Genomic DNA, 24,008 nt, shown 5'->3' with positions numbered 1-24,008 from the left:
GTCTCACAGACCACAAGACAGAGACTTAACTTGAGTTCTGGTGAGTGATGGGAACTATTTGAGAACATTACCAAGGAAAAAAACATCTTTTCTATAGTGAGAAGTTTCACATGATGGATTGCATGTTATTTTGCATTTACATTACATATCAGGAAAGATCAATAGTACAGAAACAGTATGGAAGCATAAAATTAGTGAGATAATATAAAATGTCCCTTGGTGTCTGTACCATTGTATGAAAAACTGTCTGCCATTGTATTCTGGATGTAAGTTAAGGCAGCAAGTAATCTCATATACTTCTTCTTTCCTTAGTCAGAGGATACTTGATCAAACTCAGTCTCTGGAAAGGCTAGAAGAGAGACACAATACTGAAACAAAGCATTGAATCTCAAAATAATGATTCTAAATTTGAGATTTAAGTTCATCTTTTAACTGTGTGCAGAAAAACTTCCCTGCAGGGTTATCCAGAAGCTGATCTGGGAGTCACACCAGCACCACATGTACTAGAGCCACAGGGTCCCTGGAGTATCCTTGACAAGTTTACAGGGAGCTGTCAGCCTCACTGAAGCCAGATATTGACTCAGATATAACAAATCCAAGTCTGGATTTGCTAACTTCAGTCTATGCTAAAGTGTCTTCACTTGTGGTTGTCATCAGCCATGTGGATTTTGTTGGATATGACATGCAGGAAAGTATCACTGTCAAGATGAGAGAAGGGTTAGTAATTAATAAACTTGAGATATTGAAAAATGTACTTTAGTAGTCAAAACAACACAGTTTATTCATGGGAATGTTTTTCAGTTTCACATTAAATTAATGAATCAGAGACTGAGAACACTGACAAATGATCAGCCAAGCCCTGCAGATTCTCTTGGTGTGCTCACTTCTCTGTGCACAGAGGTATGCTGAGTGCTGGCGTGAGAAAACTATTTCAGCACTCAACTTGCTTACTAATGCCATTTAAACAAATGCTTGTATCTTCCTTGTTTTACTTGTTTTCAGACTTTTTTGGACAATATCAGAACTTGTCTTGCTGTCTGAATATGCAGCTCCTTTAACTTCAGACTATCAGAAACAGATCCCTTTAAGGGAATTGTTATATACTACTGGAGTTTAGGCTGTGGGGATACTGCCTTCCCTTGCCCCTGGCACTGAAAATTGCACACTATCACATCCAGGGCGTTTCTCTAATCTCATTGGGATGGATGTGGCTGCTGCTGTTCCTGTTGGCAGGTCTGGGCAATGGAACATGCATTCCAGAGATACAGCTGGAGAGGTACATGCATGCGCGGGCACACACATGCCCGTCAGTGTGTTGGGCTATAAAAACCAACACAGACAGGAAACGTTGTCATGGCACCACATAAATACCTCCAGCTCTCACATACATGAACACAGCTAGCCAGTGCTGTCATTTTTTTCTGCTCGTCAAGCGTGAAGTTTACCAGTGTAAACACATAGAGATACAGAGGATTGAAATTTCCTAATGGAAAAATAGTCTCCAGACTCTAAATGCTGCAGGCATCCTCTGTGAACTCCTTCCCCTTTTCCAGGTGCTAGCCTCTAGGTACATACACAGAGAGTGAAACTGTACAGCAAATAGTAAAAACATGATTTAATAACAACTTAAGACAGACTGCACTGGTCAGGTATGGGGCTCAGTCAGAAAAGCGTGCTGCTCAGCAGCTTGTTTGCATACAACTATCCCTTTCTATTCCCCTCCATTTTAATTGTACTTCAGTAAACCACTTTGATTCCCTCTTTTCTTCCACACTTTCTCCTCTGAAGAAACCCATCACTAATTACATTTTTCCAATTTGTCCCAGTTAAGCTAAATTCATAACCCCATTTGGTATTTCTGATAGCCTTCCTGTGCCTAATCCTTACAGGAAGCCTTCATTATATGGTAGCAGGCAGGATTCCAGCCAGTTTCAACATTGTATGTTGTAGCTAAAAGAGAAAATAAAAGTACTTTTTGGTCTTTGAACATATTCTTGCCAGCTTCACTACTGCATCTTTGAACCTCTGAAATTCATTCAGCTTTCATCCAGTTTTCCTTTGACCTTTCTGGAAAAACTATATTTCATTCTACCTTGTCAAACTTCATTCTATTAATGTAACTTTTAGCAGGAAAATGTACAGCAATAGCAAAAACATACTTGTCAAGTTTCGTCAGGTAGTCCAGAAACCTCATTATTTTCAGGACAAGGGCTGTATTGTCAATGCTCTGGCAGACACACAGCTACAAATTCTGAGTCGTTTCCAAAGCTCTTAGTCAGAATAAAGCTCAGGTTTTGTTCTTCAAGCATATTAGAGTACTAGAGTTGTTTGTAGGTATTAGGATAAACATAATATACATGCTGTCACAAGCTGCAGAACCAACGGTTCTTACTGACATACCTGAGATTTCTGTTTTGAAGTCAAGAAACAAACCTAGGCTTGTTCAAGAGAAATCCACTTGCCTTTAGAAAAAAAATCTTTGCACAGAAAAAAACGTTAGTAATAGAAAATGAGCTCGAAACAGAAATAGAGGTCATGAGCATGTCAGAGTCTCAAGTGCAACAAATGGATCTCAATAGCTTTTACTGGCTTTGACTGAGTCCCCACACTTCCTGTACACCTAGGTACCCAGGATATACGATTTGATCAAGGCCTGGTGAGACTTTTGTAGGTGCGCCTGTCTCCATCTGTATCCTCTTTGTGTCCTCACTGCGGTTAGCTCATCTCCACCATGGACATGTGGATTGGGCCCTTGTATTGATGCCTGAGACCACTGTTTGGCAGCCTCATGCTCCTGCTGGGAACCAATCCCAGCCTTGGCTCACCCAAAGTCCCAGGGACTTATGGCAGGGCTCATTGGTGGCTTTGGTGCTTCCAGCCCCATTCAGGCCCTGCCAGACCACAGCCATTGGGGGTTTACGGCCAAACCTGGGGGCTTTGCTGTGCTTGGCCCCACGGGAGCCATCAATCCTGGCTGTGCCCTGCCAGTCATTTCTGGTTCCTGACCCAATTTCCACAGGCCCATTGCAGTTCAAGGCCTTGCCCCCATGGCTTCCAGCCTGGCCCTGAGTTTTGGATCTCCCCACAGAGCCAAGCTGCTGACCAGCCCCGGGCACCATGGGAGCCCTCTCTCGCTGGTCCTGCCAGGAGTCAGGGCTCCTTAGGAGCAGTGCCCTCTCCCTTCAGGAACATCAGCAACAGCCTGAATGTCCTGCCCAGCTCCAAATGCCCTACATTGTCCCTGCCACGGTCCTGACACTACTCCAATATCCCCATTTCAGTCTGAAGGCTCTGTTCTGTGTCTGTATCAGGTCCAGGTTCCCTGTCTCACTTCCAAGTACTCCTTGTGATGGCCCTGCATTGCCTTGGTGTGTTCCTGACCTGGATCTAAGCTCCAGCCTGAGCCATGTCCCTTTTCCAGTTTCCTGCCCTACCTCTTCATTCTGTGAAACAGACCCCTGATACCCCATACCAATCAGAACTTCTGATCCCAGACCTCTGTGAGACAGGAGGACAACACTTGGGAGAGGAGAGGGGACTTCTGTCGGGTCCTGAGGGCACTAAAAAGGAAGTTACCCTAAGCCCCTGCTCAGCATCCACTGTGGCTTCCTCTCACCCCTGCCCATGGCCTAGGACCCCATTTCAGCTCAGGTATGGTCACTGAGTGCTGACCTGAGCAATGTTTTAGGTGTGTCTATCTCCAGCCCGGTGAAAATAATTAGTTTCTACATGTAATATCATCTTAGACCTTTTGCACTTCATGTATGCATGTGTTTTCCTCAATGTAAGAAAGAAAAGTAAGATATATCAATAAAAACCAAAAAGAAACAAAAAAAAAAAACCCAACCAATAAACAAATGATCCCGGTCACAAGGTCACATATTACATTGTCTCATGTAAAAAGAATGATATGACATATTCTTTCATTATTTAATATATGATCTATTTCTTTATGGACATGTATCTGTAGCCTGTTTAGAGCTTTAAGTTACATGATGTAGCAAACATTTACTATAACTGCATTGTGAAATCATACTAGACCTTAACTGTTCTTAGCTGTAGGATGTTCATGCTCTAATGAGGTACTCATCTCACATAGATGAACTTTTCTGCCACTCTTACTCTTTTTCATAAAAAATATAATTGGCTATTCAGACTTCCTGAAAGTATGTGAAGCACCACAGACTTCAATCAGCTAATCCCACAGGCTCAAACACAGATGAGGCTCTAGGAAATGAAAGCCAGAAGAGCAGTGTTATCTATATTGCAACCCTTTTGTTCAGTTTGCAGTCTGACTGCAGCTTACACTCTGCGGTCAAAGGAAAGATTAGTTCTAAAGCACAGCATCGCTTGTTGAAGGCTATGATCATATGCTTTATGAGAACCATGTAAAAAAATAAAAGGAAAGATTGCTTCTGTGTTGAATTTTAAGTTCTTTGACTGTATTTAGGCATACCTATGTACCATCTAAATGAGCTCCTATAATATTAAAGATATTGTAATATAAAATAGGACCACATTGTTAGTGCCTGAAAGAGATTTAATTAAAATCTTTGTGATCTCTACAATTCCTCCCCTAAAATCTATCTGGTTAAAGATCAGTCTTGAGAGAAATAAAATAATATTGGTGTGATGGTAAAGCTAATAAAAAATTTTATCATTTGGATGATTTCTCTGCAATGAAGTTATCATTTGGAAACTAATAATTATTTAGAACACCATTTTGATCAGTCGATTGCAATGGTGAATTGAAGACATAAGGTTCAGGTCCAGAGGAGTGTAGTGTTGAGAAAAGATGCACAAATATATGATGGAAGTTGGGATAAAATGGGATGGAAAAAGTAAATCAAATCAATCAGTAACTGAATTATATTGTCTAAGTTCAATCTGTATATGAACCTAGAGCTTATTTTTTTCAAAAAGGAAAGTCTAGAGAGGTAATTCCGCATGCAGTAGCATGTTACTACATGCAAAGTCCTGAATTCATGTTGAGTCTTTCAGCTCTTTTTCAGCGTCTTTCTTGAGTCCTGTTATAATTTTCTTCTTCAGAAACAGTAGAAGCTTGTAGAAGATAAAACTTTTTTTATCTCTGGTATACTTGTATATTCACTTTTTTCTTTTTTTTTCAAAAAGATTCCTCATTGTTCTTCTCTATGCAAATCAGTGATTTTGAAACAAGGTAGCTAAAAGAACTGTTCCACACCTGTACTCTGCTTTGCTACATATATCATGGTAGAAACTATGATGATCTAATGAAGCTGGTGGCAAAAAAGTGACATCTTGCTATATATCAATGCTGGTTGCTACTATTCACTTTTCTGAAAAGCCATGTAAAGCAAATAAGAGAATTCAGGATTTTTTACATTTCTATTGAACCAAGAAAAAATTGATAAGTTTTCATATTCTACATTTCATAGTTAAATACAGGTTCACCTCTGCAACCAGAAGTGCAATTACTTCTCTGCAAACTATTCTTCTCAATGTTAGCTAAGGACAGATATGAGATTTATGTTACCTACACATACCAGAAATACTCTGTAAGACAGATGACAGGGAAGACTATGACATATAAACAAAAAACATATTTGATAAATGAGATAAGCAAAACAGGAAGAATTTGAATACCTTCAAAGTTTAGCCTGAGATTAATCTAGACACCACTTGTTGTTATTCCATGTAATAAGAATTAGCTATTCCTTCCTTACAATGCAAAGTAAAGAGATAAGGACAGCAAAAGACTGTAAAAATTTTTATACCAGCCCAATGAGATAAAGGATTCTTTGAAGATGTTTCCCAAATGAATCAATGACTTCACATACTGTTTTGAAATATTTGTATAACCTAGCATCATACATTTAACTGCAGCTACACAATGTTTTAGAGACAAAAGTGCAGCTCAGACTTTCACAATATGCAGAGAAACAGGTAAAAGTTTGTTCCATTGGCATGCTTTGAGCAGGTAGTGAACAAGATGAATCCAAAGGCCTCTTTCAAATTATCTGAAATTATTTTGGTTTCTTCCTTTGAAATCTAGGGCTGTAATGTAGGCGCAATAAAGCAGCATGGAATTTAAACATTTCTGTAACATCATAGGTGATTGCTTGTAATCATATATAGCTGGGGAAGCAGAATGAAGGGTATTTGTTCTTTTGTTTCTCCTTTGAATTTTATATGGGATTAATATTTTTTATTATTTAGAAAAATCTTTAAGTAGGTGAATATTTAGGTCTTCCAATCAAAATTAAATATGACAAGAATGAAAGTGGAATCAAAGATTTTACTGAAAAAAGCTATTTTTGAGCCCACATTGAGAAAATAACTGATAGACATCATTTATTGTTTCTTCTAAACTGTTATTTTTCTCCAGTTAGTTTCACAGGAGAGTGATAGTCATTGCTCATTTAATTACTTCTCATATTAAAAGAATGAGTTCAATTTTCTGAAAAGCTTACTGAGATTGGTGAGTATCATGTAAGAAGTGGGATTTCAGACAAAGTTTATTAGAGAAGAGCTCCCAAGGAACAATGTGGTGCAGAAATTCATATCTTTAATCAAATAAGAAAAAAAAAAAAAAACACAAAACTTCACATGCAAGAAGTACAAACCCGCTATTTTTAAAAAACATTTTGCTAAAAATAATGAATTTATTCCTTCTCCTTTCTTCTATTTCAACTTTTTATGGTTAGTTGGATGTTAACCACTTAGATTAGCTAACGCCTCTTTAACTGTTTGTGTCCTTTGCAGAATTGTGTTTTATTTTGAAGAATTGGAGAATTTGAAATTTCTGTCCTGTGCCACTGATAATTATCTCCTTACAGAGGTAAGTATTTAACTCTTTATGAGTTTTGAGTCAAGTCACTGTACTTGAGAGAAATATAAACTTTGTCATAATGGGCTTTAAGATAAGGCTTTGTATTTACATATTCATCATGACGTAAGAAATAAGATATATTTTGTCAAAGTTGAAACAGTTTTTAATCAGTAGGTGCAATAGACATGATGGTACACACTACCTCAATTACAAAACCAGACCAGGTACATATTTGTTTCAATATGTTGGCATGATATGCTAAAGAACGCTTATGGAGTACATTTTATTCAATTTCATTTAATTTCAATATGTTTTTAAGGGTATCCTGGATTTTTATATAATTTTCATCATTATATTACTGAGTTTTGCAACTATTAAAGTTAGTAGCGACATATTTTGATCAGACAGCCTTCCAGATTTTCAGTCTTTATTTTTGAGGAAACTGCCTACGCAAACTGCATTCCTGAGATGAAAATTTCCATTCTGTTAGTGGATGACAGCTGTTATGAAGATGTAGCACTTAACCTTGTGCTTCCCATTTTTGCCCTCATTGCTTTTAACTAATGACTTCCAATTATTCTCAAACTGCTGAAAATAGAAAAAATATTGCCTCTCACTGTAATTCACTCCCTGTCAAAGTCATGAGGCAGCAAAATTTCCTGAGAAACTGAAAATTTGCAAGTGTTCAAGCCAAAATAATCCCCAAATATTTAAAAATATTTTGACAATAATTTCTGTTCTTTTTCACAGCAAGCACATTCAGAAAGTGCTAGCAAACCTGAATATTTATACACTGAGGTTCTGCAGTGGCACTGGTAAGTCTAAAGGATTTAAGTTTTTGTTTGTTTTTTACCCTCCCCAGAGTATATGACATTATCATTTAGTTCCCAGGGAAGCAATGTTAAATTAAGATTATCTGAAAAACATTATAACAACTGTTTGGAAGCCACTACTAATTTGTGATTCCCAACTGAATAAAAAATTCAGTCTTATTTACAATAAATCATATATTTGTACTTTTTTAATTGACTATCAAACATGGGAAAACAATAGTAAACTGGGGGGTTTTCTTCAGGCCATTATGGCCCTCTTGCTACATAAACTGTGAAATAGAAAAAGCACATTTGTCCCATAAACAGGATACATTGTTCTTATAACTAAAGAAAATAGATAATCAACAGCTGTCTTTTGCAAATAATCTACCTTATTTACAGTTCTACTCTCATTATTGAACTCTTCAGCTTTACTTGCTGTGCATCATACTGAAAAAGTGTTTAAACCCTTTTTGATTGTCTGTGTTTAGAGAATACTTCTGTTCTTCATTTTTCCACTCTATATAGTGATGTATTGTGTGTATTTGCAGAGAAACTCAGGTGTCCAGAAGAGATCTTGGGGGCAATATAACATATCATTCTATGACTGCTATTTCCAGTCACGTGGGTGGTGTTACAGTGGTCAGTAGAAACTGGGCTAAATTGGAACAGTGCATACAAGCCTTCTCAAATTTTGAATATGTTTTCTAAGCTCTTGTCAATTTATGCTTTGAAGTAGTGAAGTAAAGTTCAAAACTGTGAAGTACCTCAAAACTACAACAATAACAAAAATTTGACAATAACAAAATTACAAAAATAACAAAAAATTCACGACTATTTTTTTGAAAATTAGTGTTTATAATTTGCAGCACTGTCTACTGCAAACCTGAGGAAAAAAGTCTTGAAAAGAATGTGACTAAACAGCTAAACCTCTGTAGACATCCCACAGTACACCATAACCTCCTATGAAGAACAGAGATCTAGCACTAAACACATCATCAGTTCTCAAACATATTCATACTTCAATAGCAAAGAAGATCTCAGAATCATAACAGAATGAAAATGTGAGCTGTCCGAGTAACCCTAATCAGAGGAAATGCTGATTAAGACAGGTAGGATGGCAAAATAAAACAAGTATATTCTTTTCATCTGTATGTCTTCAAGAATCTTCATCATGACCATGTATTGTACCCTTGAGAAATGCCTCAAGAAGATCAGTCCTATTTTGTTTGCTCTTCAGTAAGAAAATAGCAAAGTAAAAATGTCTTATCAATAATTCAGTGTTAAACAAACCAACAGACACCCAGAAGCATCACCATATTTCCCTTCTGATTTTAGTAGCAATTTCATGTTATTTTGTTGCACCCATGTCCAGTAATACAATATCTAAAATATGCAATGGTTTTAGAATAGTTATTTTGCAATCCATAATAGGAGAATAAATTCCTGTATCTAAAAAAAATAAATCAGCTTGCTTTATTTTTTTGCCCTATTTTCTTGTGTTTACCTTGACTTGCTACTTCAGACACACATGTGCATTATGGTGTCAAACAAACTTGTGAAATTAACTATATTTAAAAAAATCTTTTTTGCTTAACTACTTTTTTTTCATGATTTCTAATAAAAAGTGAAGAAACAAGAAAGGCAAGCTACATTGTCACCATTGAGCCACCTGTTTCACAGTACATTATTAATTAATTACCTCATAACTGGTAAAAAAGAAGTCAAAGTAAATAAATAAATAAACAGAAGCACTCACAACCCTCTAATGGTCCTAACAGCTTTGGTTATGACTAGAATGGATAATAGTAAAAATTGTGACACTTAAAGGGTGGTCAGACATAGGAATAGGTTACCCAGGGAAGCAGTGAAATCACCATCTCTGGAAGTGTTCTAGCAGATTGTGGTTGATGCACTTGGGAATATGGTTTTGTGGAGGACACATTGGTGCTGGGTTAGTGGTTGGACCTGCTGATCTTTTTGGTTGAGGTATTTTCTGATATTAATAATTCTACCGTTCTGCATCAAGCTGGATTTATTACACTATACTTAAAATAATAATAGAAAATTCAAGAATACTTTTGAGCTGGCTATGATTTATTCCTAAGCACTGAAGAAACGAATATCAAGATACAACACTGGTAAATATTTTGAATAGTTCTCCTTTAAAATATGTGGTTGCAAAGAATACCAAGAACATATAAGTACTACTAATATCAAAAGAGTAGGGGATAGATTAACTCAGGAAATTACTGTAACAGCCATTCCAGATAAACATCTGTAACCTCAGCTGCACAGAGAGCTGGAGGCAAACCTTGAAAGAGAAGTTCAGACATGAGTTAATTAATGTTTTAAAGCAGGTATAATGGAGATATGATAGGATTTTTTAAAAATAGAATTCTTTTATATGTGTTATATAGACACTTAAGCCGTTATAAGCATGCTGGGATATAGAAATGCATATGTCATTATTTCTCAATATTTCAAAGAAAGACTTGGAGAAATTAAACATGAAAAAATATGCAAATATTTAAAAGAAATCAAAATAAATAAATGTGGAAATGTTCCAAAGGAATGATGCTTTTTAATAGTTTTTTTTTTTTATGGGTGTTCTTCAGGATTTAATGTAGAGGTAACTTACAGGCTATGTGCTAAAAAGTCTTTTATTCCATTAGAAAATAGTGCTTTGAAGATTAACTATAGTTTCTAATCATCTAGTAACAGAGTCAATATTTGCAATTCAAAGAGAACAATGCCTTGAACTTCTTTAAGCAAGTCAGAAGGGAACTATTTTAGCTGGACTAACACAATGGTTAGTCATTAACTTGATGCTGCTACTTGGCATAGGGATGTACATGCACTTATTGCTATCCTTATCTTGAGGAGGAGATAATTCTTCTGAGGTGATCATTCTTTCTAGGTGCACAGAATGCATAAAGACTTCCATTATTATTGGTGTGCCCTGAATTTCTATTTCAGGAGTACCGAATTTACATTACGTGGCATCTCCTTCCTTTAGTTACTTTTGCTTAAGGGCTCTATTGTACCTAAACAGAAATCAATTTAATTACATTGTCTTTATTTTATTTTATTTTATTTTATTTTATTTTATTTTATTTTATTTTATTTTAGTTGAATTACATTCCTTTAATTTCTGCTATTTTTTGCCATATGTTTTGTGTAAATAGAAAAAATAATTCCTGTCACTGGAAAAACATACAAAACAAAATCTAGTTCAAGATTTAGACATCTAAATAGAGGCATCAAAAAACCCAAAAACCACAGAAAAAAACCACCAAACTAAAATAATATCTCAGTTTGATTTCCCAGTTTTTTATTTTGCCTAACTGAAATCTAATCAAAACAGTCAATGGAACCAAAGTAAAACTTAGTGAGAGGATGTCAAAATTATTTTGTTGTTTTATGTTATTTAGGATAATCTTGCTTATATCAGGCACCTCTATAAGGCTGATGGTTATAAAGCAGTTTTTGCAGAAAAAGCTCCAAAAAGATCAGCAGTTCTAGATGACACTGGATGACTAACAGGATTTTGCCCTCAGTGACTACATTAGAGAACACAGCGCAGGAATTTAAAATGGGTGAAACCAAATCATTATGAATAATTTTCAGCAGAATTTTAGAATCCAAATTTCCTATCATTTCTCTCTTTATAATTACTGAAAATTCTGTTAGGTTATCACTAAAAGGAGTCAGAATATTTAATATAAAAAGACTAATAATAAAGTAATATAAGAAATACAGATATTCAGCCTGATTAATAAAAGCTTTATAATAGCCATATCTGGGGCTTGTTCGTTCTCATTAATTTCAATCAGTTCTCGAACTAAAAAAGTGTTCAGCTTGCCTGAGTATATTTGAATTAGAGTATCAAATATTAATATTTGAATGAAATATTTGTGGGAATCTTTCAGATAATGCATATGTACAATAACATACTGAAATGGAAGTATTTTATGCAGGCTTTTTTTGTTCAGGACAGTGTGGACATAAAAGGAATTTTGATTATGTGGCAGGTCATATAGGGGTTAGATTAGATGGTCTTTAAAGGTCCCTTTCACCCTGAGCCATTCTTTGTAATTATGTTAAGCCAGTTGCCTTTAGAATTTAATCTAGCATTTTTATAATCAGCAAAAACTTATGAGTTCACTTAGGGCTAGTGATTCCATCACAGCAGTATCATATCTTGGGGTTGGACTAGCTGTTTACAAAATAACATACCTTGTTGTCACGGTTTATTTTCTTTGTAACTTTGGAACTTTTTTTATTTAGTAAATATTTTTCTGCCTTCTGTATAATTATGATTCTTAGATGGGGTAACTATCTGAGAGTTTATACAATTATTTTATGGAACAGGAGGAAAAACATTTTTATCACCTGTAGAGTGATGTGATTTAGTACCTGTTCACTCAGAACAGAAAATCTAAAACAAGTTGCAGAAAATACGTTTAACTGCTAAATATTGCTACAATTCCAGTAGAAGTCATCATCTGTAAGTCTTTTCTTCTGGGACTAAGAAATCACCTGGGCAGATTGATGGAAACTCTTTTAAAAGGATTTGCCAGTGATAATTTTTAAGTTAAGAAATATTATTAATAAATACCATGGAAAATCCAAATTTTCATTCAAATTTCCAGATTTTCATTTATGTGATTGGGCTGAGACAGAAAATAAAATTTAATGTTTACATTTGTGCATCTATTCATGCTGACAGGAAAAACACCAGCCTCAAATGTAAATTACACAGTACTGTTCATTTTTTTAATATCCTAAAATAGATCTTAACTGGAGCTGAAGATTTCAGAAGGGTGAAGAATATATAGAGAAGTTCTAAAATGAGCTATCTTATAGACCATGTGTTAAGAATGGCGAAAAAAATATTTCTTGACTATATGGAAACTAGTTACTCTTATTTATTGAAAGCTAACAACTATATGTATTTCACAAAAGAAAGTGACAATCATAAGAGCACGTGGTATTAGGTTATAAAAACAAAAAAAATCTAATTCATGAGCTGGTTTTCATATTTTTAAAACTTTTTATGAGGAAGATTTGTATTTTTCTAACTGCTATTGGTGTTTATTGCATCCCAGTGGCAGTTGCTTTGACAAGTACATATTTTTCAGTTTGTTAAGCTATCAAAACCATGTGAGATATATAAATAATTGATTCCTATTATTATAGTTATTGATGCATAATACTTCTTCTAAAAAAAGTCTGTACATCATTTTTTTCATCCTCAATTTTAAACTATGTAAATTCTATCCAGAAAAAAATAAAATAATTTTCCTTGGTAATTAGTTGCACATATGTGAATTATTACTTTGGCTATTGTATGAATTTAGATAGAAAGTTGTCTTTCCTGGTTCATATTCCCCTGACTTCCTCCAAAAGTTGCTTCCATGTATAAATATTAGATTTATACCTCTACTTGAATAAAGAATACCAGTCAGTTTATTAATGTAGAAAATTCTCACTGAATATTTCCTAATGATAAAATTAATTTTTCATTAAAAATACAAACCAGTGAAAAACCCGTAGAGGGGTATGGCATATCTGAGGGGTATGGTTTTGGTTTTGTTTCATATATTTGGTTGGCTTTGCTATCACAGAGGCAGTAAAAGCCTTATTATCTTGCTGAAGCATTAAAAAAAAAAATAAAAATTAACCTGATATACTTTTCTTCAAGTAGAAATAACAACGTACAAAAACTTTCCAACAAAATCTCATAAGCTTAATTCCTGCGTGCTGGAAAGTTTCTTTTTTGCTGGACTACTATAAAAACACCACCACTCTGGAGTTCTGCTACTACATTGTAAGTCATTATTTCTGTGCAAAGATGGGTCGTTACACATTTGATAGATGGGTGAATTTTGTGTTCATGGCACACAGAATTACATTTCCACAAGCATCAAAGATATTCAAAGCTTGACTGAACTCAAGTCCTGGGAAACCAAGTCTAGCTGAACCTGCTGGCAGGGGTGGGATGATTGGAGTGGGTGATCTCAAGAGGTTCTTTCCAAACTAAATTATTCTGTGAAATGGATAGAAATTGCACAGCAGCAATAGACAGTGACTTAAGTCATCTATTCCAAATTGAAAAGAGTCCTGAAAATCAGACTGATTTGGTTGTGAGGAAAGGATTAAAAAACCAGCAACAATAGTGGAGAGAAATTTTAAAATATAAGAAGAAATTAAAGGAAATAAAAATTTATTGCAATTCTCTGTACCTTTGTTCTTGTTATCTTTCAATGGTTTATTATCTTCTTTTGTCCAGAAATTACATGAAAGCCACTTTGAGTGTAAAATGTATACACAAAAAGAGTGGGATGTACAGTAGTTTAAAAAAAAGAAGTGTAGCATATTTTTTAAAACTTGCACAAAGTTAAAGTCTAGTTCACTGCATGTAAGTATATAGAATCATGAACATTACATGGGTTCATCCTAGCTGGACCAATTAGAACTGGATTTTTATAACGTGTTCCAGCTCTTGTTTCACTTATGTGCCCACTTGCACTGGAAAAAAGAAATTAAAGAAGAATATGACAGTATTTACCATCTGTTTTTCCATATTGTCATCACTGATTTTTTTAATAATGCAGACTCACCATCTTTGTAGTCCAGCCATTTCATAACTATTTTACTTCCAGTTTCCTGGCTTCTTTCCTGTAGTGTATTATTTGTCCCATACTGCATGCCCAGTACACTTTTTTTTTTGTGCCAGCCAAATCCTATGGATATTTGTTTCTCAGTCCTTTAACAATTATCACCTTTCCAAACACGTTTTTAAGTAACACTGTCTCTGATCAAGACCGAAATTGGGTTATTGCAAGGCATCCTTTCTTGATTGCCTCATGTAATTAAAAGTAGACCTAATTCCTAATCTCTTTGAGTTTGACTGGAAACAAACAAAGTGTCAGATACTGTTTGAGATGCTGGAGTGGCCCTAAATCATGACTAGGGGAAGAAAAACACACATTTTTCTACAAAGCCTGATATACTGGGTAAACCTGAGCCTCCGTCTATGGGAAATCCATATTATAGCACACAACAAAAGGAATCAAATGTCTAGTCAAAAGGACAAATGCTTGAAACCACAAATCTTCTTAGCTATTGATGTAAAGAAGACTGTCTTTATTTCTTTAAGTGCTTTTAAATATTTTCCAAACTGAAAAGCTTTAAGGAAACTAATTGAGAGCTTGTATTCAGACAATGATGTTTAGACATGCATTTTTAAAGGGAATTCAGCTAATGTCAGTTTAGAGAACAGACAAAAAGGATTTCTATACAGTTTGTGATTTAGATGTTTTCTGACAAGTCACTAAAACTAGTCTATAAGATAAATTAGCTTTTTTGGCACATGCACCCTAAAAAAAATATTATAATGAAAAATGCTAAATAAAATTAGCTCAGTTTTATTGTTGTTGTTGTTGTTTTTTCAATATTATGTTCCCAGCATATTTGCAGCATTGGGCAACAAGGAGGACAGAACTTGTCTAAATTTGTAACCAGAAGATCTCTGTAGCAATAGCTCTGAAAGCCTTAATAGATGTGATGGTGGAAAATCAGATTTCTCTCAGAGACTCCAGGCTTGTATACTTCTAAACTCTAAAGAGTTCTGAATCTCTTCAAGACTAGAACAAACATATTTTATCCACGTTATATTGTATTTGTCCATGGAACACCTCTGTGTTCTACAAACGGTCTCATGGCTCTAAATCTGAATAACTGTTTTCTGTTCCTTACTGTTTCAAATCCCTGAAACAAAGCAAAGGTATTTTTGCAGCCCATTGGGCTAATATTTTATTAGCTTGAAAGTGCTGATCTGTCTGATAAAGAGGTAATTGCTAAGGCACTGCATGATAATTTAAAAGACCTTAATGGGAGAGGCAGTGAAATCTCAATAGTATCCCAGTATAAACCATATTACCTTTAGTATACTTGCTGCTCTTTTGTTTTCAGTAAAGTGCAAGAGACCCAGAAAAGAGCTAATATTTATTCAGTGTTCATGAGCAAGGGACCAAGACCCAGAAGTGAACATGAAAATAGTTGTTTTTCATCATAGATTTATCCTGTCAATTCCAAGATTTCTAATCATGATCTAGTAAACCTCCCTGTCACCAATTTTGGAAACACACAGATTCCAGGGTTTCTGAGATTATTTGGAAGAGATAAACAGCAATCACACACACAACTCCTGGAAATTTAAGCTCTGGGCAACATGGCAGAGAGCTGAAAAAACACTTTTCTGTATGACGTGTGGACAAGTAGCATTTCACATCAACATCCAGCTCTTTTCAGTCCCATTTTTACAGGCAAAATGCCAAGACAAGTCCTTTGCAAATTTGCCTTCCAATTGAGAAAATGTCAGGCAATTCAGAAAGAAGGGAAAAAAAACCCAACAAAGTGACCAGAAGCACTTTGACAGACATATTTTTGTATGAAAAACATTATTAAAAATGTGCAGCTTAAGCATGGCAAAGTCTGTCTGGTTTTCTCACCATTCAGCAATGAGTGAATGCATTGCTCAAGCAGGCTGCAGTGTCTCATTGGGAATCACGTTTCTGAAGTGTTAAAATGGATTTCCTTTTAGATACATGAAAACCTTATCAATATGTACACTATCACTCTGTATAAATTTTATTAGAGAATAATTAGCTATGATTTTATTCTTCCTGAAAACTTTTGACAAATTCCATGCAAACTCCAATATACAAAAGTCTATTTATCTGGTACTATGTAAAGCTGTAAGACTAACAAATTTTCCATTATTTGAGTTTCTAATTAATCTTGTCTTGTTGCAAATTCTATTTAGAGGTGTGTCTTGTTGCTTGTTGGTGACATCTTCAGAAGAACTTTCAAAACTTGAAAACTTAACTTCATCAGTTAAGGTAAATGAAGAAAATCTGAATTCAGAGGTTGGACATGAAATACCTATATTTTTACTAAATTACTATTCAAAGGTGAAGACTTATGGGCAGTGAGACAAGAATTAGAAGCTTTAAGCATGTTACTCTGCCAAGAGATAAGGTATGAGTTATTTTCCTTCTGGTTGGTTCTGTTTTAGAGATTTTTTATTCTTTTGGTTGGTTCATTTGATCTGAGGGCTTCTTATCATTACACTTGTGGATAGAAAGTGTATGAAGACTGCTAAAAAAGGTTTCTTAAGCTTTTGAACCATTTTCTGCTGAGAGATTATTCTGCAGAAGTTACATAGCAGGTATTGCATTTCCTATTTTGGGAAAATAATTCAATTTTCCACATCTTAAATAAATTATTTTTATTTCTCCTCTGTTTTTTCTTGTTCTGGGTCTAGACATACCAATAAAAAGTTTAGTTCTCACAATTAAAAAATAAATACTCTATTCAACGGGCTTGTAGTTGCTTATTTTAAAATTGATATACTTTTTTTTCCTATTCCTAGGTAGTTAATGTGGTAATATTCATTTATTACAGCACCATATGGCAAAGATTTTTGTCTCTTATAAGAAAGACTTGATATAGTATCCTGTTTGCTAGTTTTGTTTTTAGCTACAGTTTTTTAGTAAAGTTTTCATGCATTATCAAAAGCATTAGCATTTTTTTAGCATTTAACTTTAGTCAGAAATTGGATCTGTTGATGAAACAGTAAAGTTACTTGAACAGAAATGTGCTGGCATCATATGGACCTGGGATGTAGAATGAAGGAATAATACCTAATTTCAGAATTAATATGCCTTCTCTTATGATAGATGGAAAATGTTGCTAGCTAAGAATGTGAGAAAACACCAGCACAATGTCAAATGAATAGTAGGCATTTCTCAATGTCACCCACTTTCATTTTATGAAATTCAACAAATCATTTGAGACAAAGTGTTTGACCATTCCCAAAGGGTAGCACTACATCAGTACTGTATTTTTATCTGGCATATAAAGAAAAACTATTAGAGGAATAATTATATATGGATACATACTGTAATTTTTTTCCCATATTATATCTTTCACAAAAAAAAAAAAAAAAAACGCAGGGTTTTTTGGGTAGTAATCTTTGCAAGTATAGGGAGAAAACTTACACAAAATTAAATCCCTAAGGTTGTAAAAGACCTCCAGGATCATTGAGTCCAACCTTTGACTCAACACCACCATGTCAGCTAAAGTGTTCCACAGTCATGTCCAGCTGCTTCTTAATTTCAGAGATGATGACTCCTACACTTCCCTTGGCAGCCTGTTCCAATGCTTAACCACCCTTTCAGTGAATAAATTCTTCCTGAAAGTCATTCATCCTTCATCTTATTTCCTATTTACTTTTTAGCTAGCTATGAAAATTCTCTTTGAAAAAGTTTAGTGTCAGACAAAACTTCTCAGATCTCTTCAAGATCTGTGGGTGTAAACAATGAATTATATTTTAATTCTAAGTTCAGTGTAATTTTACTGTATAATGAGGCAAGCAGTAGTAAATAATAAGAGATTCTTGAGAATGTTACGTGTTGTAAATATACTTAATGATTACAATAGCATGACCAGTTCAGTAATTGCAAGAGTTTCCAACACAAACATTTGTGACTAAATTGCTGATGCTTCTGTAGTTGTATTTGAATTTTCTGTATTCAGTTTCTAATGCAGTTTCATGCATATAAAAAGCATTGTTTTCATTAGGAGAATATCAATACAGTCGTTAAAATGCAGCTGCTATCAGACCTAACATCTTTCAGACTTTCCATAGTTGACCTTAAGAAGTGGGAAAAAGCAACACTCACAATATAGATGCAGTCTCACAAATTCTTTTTTAATGTGCATATGTGTGCATGTTAATGTGTATTTATACACATCTGTGGAGTTTCTACATATTTCTTTTCGGTTTCACTCATTTCAAATAGCATTTCCCTGTTCTTGTACAAATATTTTTAAGCCAATCACCCCTAGAAATCCATAAGAATGGAAATTTTTAACTAAAAATATGAATTTCCACCTTTTTTTTTATTTCACTAGAAGGTGTCAGACTTGATTCTCCATTACCTCAGTGCAGTTATAGATTTCATATTCAGTTCTCACTTCTATTCCATATTACAGGCACTAAAGAAAGTGGGGTCACAGTTGTACTGATTTTGTTTCTTTGGGTAGCAAAAAGATCAAAGAACTTACCTCAGTCCTGAATTTGAGGATGGAACTAGTGGTCTACATTAACTCATAGACTTCCAAAAAATTTCACAAATAAAATACAAATGCATCTCTGGGTGTTTATAGATAGCATTTAATCATCACTAGAAATTTCTAAATAAATTCAAATTTAATTTATATATCTACATCATAAAAATAACATCTCTGCTAATATTGAAATGTTGTACACTTCCTGACAATTTTCATTTTAGGTGTTGCCACTCTGACTAATGGTGACTTTTGGCAGCTTTAGCAGTGTGCAGATAGCCCCTATCTGTTTTAGCTTCTTAAATAATAATTCTCCTCGGTCCTTCTCAATCTGGTGATGCTTCTCAGATCTGAGCAACTGGAAAATAGCAAGTCTAATACAGTTCTGTCATAGTTGAGGATTTGGATTTGTGGACTATTATGTGCTGTGACTTCAGCAAACTTTTCTTTCACTGGTGTGTGAGATAATTTCTTTGACCAGTTGAATCTATTTTCTTTTGCTCTTTTTCCCACTCCTCTCCTCAAAATTATATCCTATCCCAACCTGCGGTGGGTTTTGTTTGATTTGGGTTAGATTTTCTTTTATTTTTCTGAGTGTTCTTTCTCCTGGAATCTTTATTTCTCTCTTTTTCTTATTATTTCAAACTTTTAAATGTCTGCTTCTGGGACTCATAGTCGATGATTCTTAGGAGAGAAGAACTATTTCTCCCATCAGAAAAGCTTTGTAAAAGAGAATCAACCTGGTTCTCAGTAGAGTGGAGCATTTACAGTCCACACTGTCTGTAGATCTGAGAGGTCAGATAGAGCTGTGTAACCAACAGCTAAGAATATGTCAGCCTAATCAGGATACAATTCACAGGAACTGTAAATAGTAACTTCTCTTAAGCAATATTGAAAAATTTCCAGTGGTGGTTGCAAGTTTTGAAACATATGAACTGCCAAATACTGTCCTTCTATTTTCTAAAATTCAATTTATACATAAGTATCAGAAAGAAAGAATGGTTGTGGAATATTTTGGCTATAAAAATTTTTTCAAAAAACCTTGAGAGAACCAGGAAAACTAATTCATAAGCAGCTGAAAATGAATTGCTGTAATAGAAGCATCATGAATCTCAAGGGTATGCAGTGCCCTATGAACTATGATGGTAGTCTACAAATATATCTGAAAGCCTAGAGAAATAATACATAAGCTTAAGAAGAAAAGAACAAATATAGAAGCTATACATGAATGACAGTTCATTTTGCCAAAAGCCAGTACTTATTATATCACAGTCATTCACTAATCTGCCCTTCCATTTTCCCTCTCATTGTACAATGCAGAAAAATAAGCCCCTTCTACTAAATTATTGCAGTCTGTGTATTGGATCTTTTTTCAATTGTGATTTTGGAAAGTGCTAAGCATAATAGATATAAAAGTAAATAGATATTTTACTGTACCAGTAACTACAAAATGTATTCATGAAGTAGTCTTTAGAGTAACATTTTTAATTATTTAAGATAGAACTATAATGTGTAAGTAAAATAATACAATTAGGGACCCATTCCATTTAAAGACCAGTTATCATGACATGGAAATGTCAAAATATGACAGGATTGTTTCTCCAAGAAATTTTTCTAGTTAAAACATGTCTAGATGATTTCTGAGTATCTCTAAGGAGAAAGACTCAGAATTTTCATGTGAATTCAAGTACATTTTATAAAAATTATCTTTATCTTGGAAATTAATATTCTTCTGTATTATTAGGTGAACTTTGAGCTAAATCATTTTGTGCATAGATCAATTTTTTTTTTGTTAACTTGCCATGTGCATATATGTGCTCATTCTGGGTGGATTTGGTTGAAATCCTGACAAAGTTATTCAGAGCTCCTAGACTATTGTACACATATCTCATATTCAATCCAATTAATAACCTTCTGTTAAAATGCATCAGAGTAAAAAATCCAGTAAAAAGAAGTGTCATTCTTATGCATATTGACTTATTCTATATATGCAAGCATATATTTGAATATATACATATACTAAAATTAATCTGTTGCATGAATGTCATTGATGTTTCTCAGGGATAAGTAAGTCAGGATATTATCTGGTAATTTGAATCCTTCAAGGCTAAAGTTTAAAAAACAAATAATAAACTCTAGTTCCTCAAAAATTATTTAAATTTCCTGCCACTGTGTCTCATATGTGAAGTATCTATCCCTTTTTGCTTTATAGAAGGTGCATCTTCCACATTTCAATCAGCAGCAGGAATGCTGTTACTGTCAGGCCCACAGATGTTCATCACCTGGTTCAGAGTAAACCTGCATGAACTTTAATGATGCCAAGTGCTTACAAGCCTCTTGAAAACAGGTACACAAAACACAGCCCAATGGATTTCTGTCACATTGCAATTTCAAATACTATTGTATTTGCAGCCGAATTTAGTGTAGTTAGAAATATAGATGGAGTTTGACTGTTAACCATGTTTTGCCTTGTATTTACTTTTACTGTGGAAGTAATTTTCCTTATTTGCAGCTGGGTTTTTCATAAATATACAGAGGAACATTTTGGGAAAAATCCTTCAGCTTTTTATTTTATGAAAATTTAAGATATGAAGCATTTAATTAACCTGAAGGATTGCAAAGCAATGTTCAATTACCAGGAAGGAAAATCCAACAGCTATATCAAAAATCTAATTAATACCTCTTCTCCTTCATTTTAATCCTATGTAATCCAGATTAAAATTCATAAATATAAACTCTGAATGTATTAAGGAGGGCATATAGCTTTAGAATTTTCTTGTTAGGTCTTAACTAAGATTAATGAACACGTAGTTTTTTTCCTGTGGAAGCATGCACAAGGGAAACAATGTCATAATTTTAAGAGTCCTAAGGCCTTAGATCCAGGGCATTCCACAAGACAAGAGTGAAACACAAACACAGAGTAAAATCTATCCATTATTCATCAAAGACAAGCATAAAATGGTAGTGATTGCAGCTATCATTTTAAAATTGATATTTTAACAGAAATAATCAATAAATTCAGTTTTTGATTAAATAGGCTTTGGTCACAGATCTAAAAGTAATCACAACCAATACTCAGACCAATGATTTCATAAAACAGCTCCTGAATTTAAGCATTAATATCTCTCACTGTTTCAGAAATTAACATATTTTTAAATAAAATTATTTATGAGAATGATGACAAAATAGTTTTATATATATATTTACTTGTTAAAAATCTACCATCAGCCTTTATTACTTATTGATATCAATTTTGATATAGCAGTGAACTCTTGTTTGGAAATCTTGTCTGTTTCTCACTATTTTCATTCACTTTTTTCTTTCATCATTAAAGTCTGTCAAACATCAAAAATTTAAATGAGAAGTCATTAGATAAATTAAAACAAATAAAAAGAAAATCTTAAAAATGATTTTTTTAAAGTAACCACAAACTTACTCTAAATTATTTTCTGGGAGTTTTTTTTTTAATAAGTCTTTGATGGCTAATAGAATTATTATTCAAGGTTTAGTGTTTGTCTTTTTTTTTTTCCCCTAACCTTATCACCAGACCAAGTGATTAAGTTCAGAGATTTTTATCCTTTAACATATGAATGAATCATAAAGTAAATCAATTAAATAGTTGAAAAGCTATTTTTGAAAACATTATATAAGGAAATAATTTCCTGCTCTTTTTAAGTGATGATGGAAAATTTATAGAACAAGAGGGCTGAAGTATAGTGGAAGGATAAACATATCTTGTTTTGTAGAAAACACTTCAAGAATTTGCCAACTAATAAACATAAAGCTAAAGGACCTTTAACCCACAAGAAAATGTAGGTTTTTCCTCCTATAATTCATGAAACCATTTCATCTCTGAAATTATATGAACATCAAGGGAATAACAGAAACATTTGAAAATAGCTTTTAATTAAGTCAAAAGTGGGAGTTAACTGCTAAGATTATTTTATTTTTTAAAGAAGAGAGTACATAATAGCTTTTACTGTTATTCTTAAGTAAGCAAGCTACAACACTAAAGCTATGATTCAGTAGCTTAAGTGACTTTAGTAGAGTGTTTGACAGCTTTGTCAGTAAGAGTTCATCCTTCCTCCATGTCATTGAACAATGCAGATGTGTTGCTCACAGTCAAAGAGTATTTTGCTCATGTTTTTTGATCTGACTGAGAAGAAGAGAATCCTTTCTGCTAGGATAAGGATGACCCAATTCAGACCTCAGATAAAAGTTTAAATATTCAACAAAATACAATGTTCTAATTTTAGGAATTTTAAGAATTCTGGATTTTCCCATAATATTGGAAGATTTGGCTTTTGCTGAACAGTGCTTACACAGAAACAAAGCCCTTTCTGCCCCTCATCTCACTGCACCAGCAAGGAGGCTCAGAGTGCACAAGAAGCTGGAAGGGGACACAGCCAGGACAGGTGACTCAAACTGACCAAAGGGATATTCCAAATACCTTTATATATATATATGACATCATGCTCAGTGTATGAAGTGGGGCAAAGGAGGATGGGGGGATGGTCTAAGTGATGGTGTTTTGTCTTCTCAAGTTACCATTACAAGTGGTGCAGCCCTGCCTTCCTGGATTTGTCTGAACACCTGCTCATGGGCAGTGGAAAATGCATTCCTTGTTATGATTTACTTGTATAGGTAGCTTTTATTTTACCTGCTTAACTTTATCTCAACCCATGCTTTTCTCACTTTCACCTTTCTGATCCCTTTTCCCATCCCACTTTAAGGAGGATGAAATTTGAAATGCTTGGCTTCTTGCCTAGGTTAATCCACAATACTGATGTTACTAAATGCTTGTCAAACGATGTAAATTAAGAGTTATATTGGCATCAAATTAATAGGAACTCCCCTATTTATATAGAATTCATGACCAAGTTTTAGTTTGTTCAGAGCATCTCCTACTGGCAGCCACTTCACAGTGTTGGAGAGCAGATGCCTTGAAAAGTACCACAACAAAATAACATTAGAGGGGCCAGGGCTGCATGCACTAATGAATAATCAGTGATAAAAGAATTTTGTAGCACAATTACATGAAGCTTCCCACAACTGATAGCATAGGCATACTTGTCTTTGAAGTAAGGCTTAATAAGGCTACAGAAGGCTATAACAAAAAATAGCTAATTACACGGCTTCAGAATCTGCTACATGGAATTGATTGCTCTGATATCCTGCACTGTGCTGCTGCAGATGCAAAGATTACCTTCTTTTCACTAAAGAGAGCAGTATTTTAGTCCTTA

The 24,008-nt window shown here is 34.3% G+C and overlaps 1 long non-coding RNA gene across 1 annotated transcript; it reads left to right on the top strand.

Annotated features, from left to right (window-relative positions):
• The first annotated feature begins 6,786 nt into the window (after window positions 1–6,786).
• Window positions 6,787–16,539, top strand: LOC141728365 (uncharacterized). Its single transcript, XR_012579294.1, has 3 exons — window positions 6,787–6,820; window positions 7,562–7,626; window positions 16,457–16,539. It is a non-coding gene; the product is annotated as an uncharacterized LOC141728365 (long non-coding RNA).
• The last annotated feature ends 7,469 nt before the right edge of the window (window positions 16,540–24,008 follow it).

The sequence above is a fragment of the Zonotrichia albicollis genome, chromosome 2, assembly GCF_047830755.1.
Source record: "Zonotrichia albicollis isolate bZonAlb1 chromosome 2, bZonAlb1.hap1, whole genome shotgun sequence".
Lineage (NCBI taxonomy): Eukaryota > Metazoa > Chordata > Aves > Passeriformes > Passerellidae > Zonotrichia > Zonotrichia albicollis.
Note: the sequence above shows the minus strand (reverse complement) of the source record. Positions and strands in the feature narration are given on the sequence as shown.